The following is a 5,753-nucleotide window of genomic DNA, read 5'->3' as shown; positions in this document are numbered from 1 at the left end:
CCTCCCATATTTTTGTCGATATTATTGTCCCCTGTTGAATTTGATTTTATAGATTGAAAATTCCTTAAATACTGATGAGTTTTCAGTTCAACCAGAATAAAGGAAAAATTTATTAAATATATTTGTTTAAAAATATATTTCAAAGGCCCAAGGTGTGAGGTATTTTTTGAGGGATAGCGGTGGTACATCAAATGGAAACAAAAATCACTTACTGCTCAGACGCCCGTGTGCTGTGTGATGACAGTGCACGTTAAAGATCTCCAGGTGGTCAAAGTTATTCCGGAGCCCTCCACTACGGCACCTCTCTCTTCCTTTCTTCTTTCACTCACTCCTTTATCCCTTCCCTTACTGCGCGGTTCAGGTGTCCAACGAACGATATATGTGACAGATACTGCGCCATTTACTTTCCCCCAAAACCAATTATTATTATTATTATTATTATTATTATTATTATTATTATTATTATTATTATTATTATTATTGAGTATATTTTATCACGTAGCCCGCCGCAGTGGTTCAGTGGTTATGGCGCTCGACTCCAGACCCAAAAGACGCGGGATCGATTCCGGCCGCGGCGGTCGAATTTTGATGGAGGCGGAACTGTAGGGACCCGTGCATTTTGCGATTTCAGTGCACGTTAAAGAAGCACAGGGCTCGAATTACGGAACTCGCTCTAAAGTTGTAGAGCGTTACGTCAAAATGACGACAGCATGACGACAAGGCGAGACGTCAACGCGTGACGGAACGCGGAATCAACCAATGGCTAGTAGGGTGCCGCCCCGGAAGAGTTTATTTGCACGACAAGACGCCTATTTGCACGGCAAGGGGCCGTATGCTAACTTTTTTATAAGAACACGCTGTGAATAAAAGAAACAATGTTTTATTCTTTCATAAAAGTGTATTTCACTCTCACTGCCATAGAGTAAAACAAGAAGGACATTCACTATTGCAAATAACTGCTTTCGTGGGTAAGTTTTGTTGCCATGAGGGCGCGCTGGCAGATGTAAACACTGAACATGGCGGCCTTCTAAAAAACAGCTGATCCCACGGCTAGTTCCTGCTTTTTTACGCGTCGTCTGAAATCAAGGTTCTATTTGGTTGTCCAAAGTGAGCGGATAACAATTATCGAAGCCAGTGAAGGTCACGGGCCTCCAGAAAGGAACCTGCACGAAACATCGGGCCCGAACATCGACGAAGACAACTTGAGGTAAGCCTATGGGCTGTGTTATTGGTTTAAAGATGCCACATGCCAAGCATATGATTTGGGTTCTGTTTCTTTCACTTTAGCAAATACAAGGCGTCCACGAAGCACGGCTTGTTGGATAAAATCAACTTTTTTGGCTTCATAAACGTCTGGCACAAATGATTCAGTTGGGAAGGAGCAAGAACCAAGCAAGGCGGTTGGGCGCACGCTAGCAACCTTGCTCGTTTTCGGTCGTTCTTGGCTGCGCTATAAGTTGCTGCAGCGCAGCACACGCATATGTTCCTGTGAAAACATATTATCCCGAACTCAGAGCAAAGGTTTTTTCCTGTTATTCCCTGCTTTCGAAAAGCGGAGCAGAAACTATTCCCTGTTTGTTTTCCCCGCTGTGTTCGCTGCTGCAATTCTCTAAGCGGGAATTATAGTCTCGAAATGGCGCCAACACGAAGAATGCCAAGCGAGCAAGAGGTTATCATAATAGAGTTTATGGAGAGCCATCCGCTCTTGGCTCGGGCTTCTGCCGACCTAACAAACTCATACGCAGCTGTTGAAAAGCGCGAGCTGTGGATCCAGCTTGCGTCGATTCTCCACAACAAGGGGTCGGCCGTTTAAAAACTTGATGTCTGTGCCTAGCGCCTTGCTAGCACTGTTTATTCCATCTGTGGTGTATTTTAGTCTCGGAGGAGGTGCAGGAATGCATAGACAAGTGGTTGAGCATTATTGATTGCTTCTCTTTTGCTAGTGCTCTTTTAGTTTCATGAATTGCCAGTACCAGTAAGCCGCACCTTTTACCCTGTTACAGCAGAGGAGATGAACGGGGAGCCTCAGCAAGTTGTCGACAAGACAGACGGAGCCCCACAGACCGTGAGTTGGCTTGCCATTATTCAAGCTCCATACTACCCTTTCTGGCAGCTGCTTGAAAGTAATAGCACTATACTCTCTGGCAGCATTTGCAGCAATAGCCAAAATACTGCAGTGATTCTACAGTAAACACAAAACTATCTCTCTCTGGCTTTGCCACGCAGTGCAGAATGTTTATTTCTCTTGCAGTGAGGCTGTGACATCTCCTAGCAGTCTAGCAAATGTGCACATGAAATATGCTACTACAATGCTGCCCAAGATTGCTGTCCTGTATATTTATGTCAAGTCCTCTAACACATTGTACCAAATGTTTTGCGTATTTCTCCACGTGATGAGCACATTTTCTTTCCCGACAGCTACACCGGTGCCCTCGCCGCAGCCCTCACAGCGGCACACACCAGAGCCCCCACTGCAGCCCTCAACGCGTGCCACGCCTGGCCTTCTTGGGAAGCGACGGCGAGACGATGGGGCCAATAAGGTGCGGCGCCAGATGCTGTATGAATCGCATCGTTTGGATTCCCTCACTGACGCCCGGAACCGCCAGGACGCTGCTTTTCAGCAGAGTATGCTGGAGGTGTGTACTCGCTGCGCACACTGCACTTTGAAGAGTCGAAGCCGTCACCTGAAGCATAAATATCAGTGCTCTCTTTTGAGCACTTCTACTTCTATTTTGACGCCTCTTGTGGGAGGTGGTTGGGACAGCTGAGTTTATGAAACTGACACGAGTCTTCTACAACCATACTTTGTCCAAAATATCTCAGCACCTGAAATTTTACATAAAGCTTAAGCGAGATCTCAAAATTGGTTGTCAGTAATAATTTGTAATTGGAAGTATTTTTACATGCAGGCCATATGGGAGGTGACAGATGCTGTGCAGGCGTCAAATGGTAAGCAAGAGCTGCTCATCCGGAACGTGAACCTACTGACGCTAATCTTACAAAAGCAGCTTGAGCCACCTGCACCACATTGAATTGTTCATATTTATGTGCATTATTTGCTTGTTTTTATTTTTATGAAAGAACATCTTCATATGTTTATATTTATTCAAGAACATTATTTACTTCTCTGCCAGCTGCAGACTCATTGAACTATTTTTAGTTTGCTTGTCAAAATTTCTGTTTTATGTGTTTATTTACATTGTCTGCTTCTCTCTCAGGTTTCTGTTTTTGTATTTATTCAAGATCATCTCTGCCATGCGCCATAGCATCATTTTTTATTTCTTGTAAGCTCTGCAGGCCCGGATGCTTCACACTGTTTATTTTCTTCCAGTTATGTAATTTAAGCTCTGCCAGGTGTGAAAGCCTCCTATACTCTTTTATTTTCCATTCCTTTCAACTGTTTACCTGCAGCTGTGGCAGGTGCACAAGGTGCAATTTCTAGTGCTTGTTTTCTTTCATTGCAATATGTGGGCAAGTGCAATATGTGGGGCAAAGTTGTTCTGAAGTGACTGTAGTTATGAAGGGCATCATAATATGGGGATTCTGGATAAATTTTGAACACTTCGATTTTGTGTCTGTTAAGGTTGTTTGCATGTTCCTGAGTCGTTTTTTTTGCATTACTTTTCCTGCTTTTCCGTACAGTGTCCATTGTGTGCGTTGTAACATGTTCTATCCTCAGTAGACCCGAGGAAAAATGAGGCTTGCCAGCATTCGTCCAAAGTCACTTCTGAACTAGTGTTGAATGCAGGCAAAAAAAAATTTGGCGGACGCTTGAGCTCCGTCTTTAAAGGTATGATGCAACAATGTTAATGGCTCTCGTTTGTGGGTCCCTTTACAACTTCAAACGCACACATGTTGGCATCATCGTCTGTGATACTCGTGTGTCTTTTACACGTAACATGGCTTTTTTAGTCCAGTAAAATCTACGAAGAGCAATGCCTTGTGTAGCACTTGCTGTGCATTCCACCAATTATGTAATGTGTTTCAGCAAAGTGCAAACCAGGGCTACATCGGGCCTACAAGTATGCACAACATGCCAAACCTGTGATTACTAGCATTCAAGCTGGCAGTCAAGATGAAGCTTTTTTTTTAAGGGACAAATAGCGCGTAAGACTTAGACGGAAAGCAAAGAAAACATAGAACGAGTGCTCATCCTGTGTTTCTTGTGCTTTCCGGCTATGTCTTTCGCACTGTTCGCCTTAAAAATGTACAGCCAACTCGCCCGTTTGGCCACAGTGTAAGATACAACTGTTCTTGTGCAATCTCTGCGCAGCACTCGACAAGGCATATGCAAATCACTGTTGATGCTGCATGCTTTTGTTTCCCTGCTGTGTGTTACAGTTGGGAAACTAGTATGAAGAGCTGTGGCGAAAAAATTTATTGTGACCAATGAATAAACGTGGTGCAAAAACAAACGCTTTACTGGTGCCTAGCAGTCTCCACACCACACTTTTCCCTCGTGCACATTCATCCAACACATAGTTACCGCAAGCAACTGTTTGCCTAAGTGGGCAGGTCGACGTAAGCAACGGCGAAAGACGGTGTACAAGGATGCATTTCACTTGTTGGACGAGCTGTTTCGGCGTGTATTTCGACTTGAGAAGGAGAAAGTGCAGTAGCTGTGCATTAGCTGAAAGGCGTACTGGTGACCACTGCCGGTGGAGCAGCAGTTGGTGTGTGCACTTCATATCTTGCCACTGGAGGCTTTCAAGCACACGTAAGAAAAAGTAATTTACAAAGTCTGGAATGTGGCTACCAGTGGCCAAGGGCATCATATCACACAGGGGCTCACGCACTAACAGAGGGCAATGGCACTGCCCGTAGCAAGAGTGGCTACGACAACTCGCCACGCCAGCACGGCGTGTCATTGCAGCCACAGCTGCCAGATGGTCTAGGGCTTACTGCCGGTGGTGCTGCTGTTGCCGCTGCTGCTGCCGCTGCTGCTGTCGCCGCACCATCTGCAGGTGTGCTTGCCTCTACGGACGGGTTGTGCCAAAGAGGCCAATTATACGGTCTCGCATGGCTCTACCACGCAGGTAGGTCATGCGGGATCCTGTCTCCGCCAAGTACCCGGCAAGCAGAGGTGGTCCATTGTTGTCAGGGTCATCAGTAGTGTCGTCTTCGTCTGCAGCCAGGGCTTCTTCAAGACAGATGTTGTGCAATGCAGCACACGCTGCAATGATGACCACCGCCTGCTCCGGCTCGTAGTGGAGTGTCCGGTACCTTTGAAGGCACCGGAAGCGGCTTTTGAGAACACCAATGCAGCGCTCCACAACACATCGCATTGAGCAGTGTGCTGCGTTGTACTGCCCTTCTGCAGTCTTTGCACCAGGATGCCCTGATACTGGTGTGAGCAGCCACGGCTCCAGTGGATATCCACTGTCTCCTGCACGACCAAAATTTGCAGTGAAGTGTGTTGTTGCCTATGTAATAAAGGATTGATATCAAGCAGCTCAAAGCCAGTAGGCTGAACCAGAATTCATAGGCATGCAGAAGATTCATGACTAAGGGGTACCTCTGTAAGTACAGCCTTCTAGGTTAATGGTGTACTGTGATATCCTACACGACAATAACGATGTGCACACCTCTTCTGCCTTGGTGTTTTACGCTTGAAATACGATTCACTTCATAACAATGTTTCTTGTGCCTCTGCACCAGCAGTAACAGTAAATACACAAAAATAAATACGATACATCATACTGTTGCATGTCATCCATGTTATAACCCGCCTCATTTAGGTATGAGCCACTGCT

At 45.7% G+C, this 5,753-nt stretch overlaps 1 long non-coding RNA gene across 1 annotated transcript; it reads left to right on the top strand.

Moving 5' to 3' along the window:
• The first annotated feature begins 1,843 nt into the window (after positions 1-1,843).
• Positions 1,844-3,145, top strand: LOC144095021 (uncharacterized). The gene is made up of 3 exons (XR_013306667.1): positions 1,844-2,065; positions 2,419-2,636; positions 2,910-3,145. It is a non-coding gene; the product is annotated as an uncharacterized LOC144095021 (long non-coding RNA).
• Positions 3,146-5,753: the final 2,608 nt, after the last annotated feature.

Source organism: Amblyomma americanum, chromosome 6, assembly GCF_052857255.1.
Source record: "Amblyomma americanum isolate KBUSLIRL-KWMA chromosome 6, ASM5285725v1, whole genome shotgun sequence".
NCBI classification, from domain to species: domain Eukaryota; kingdom Metazoa; phylum Arthropoda; class Arachnida; order Ixodida; family Ixodidae; genus Amblyomma; species Amblyomma americanum.
This window is presented reverse-complemented; position numbering and strand designations above follow the sequence as displayed.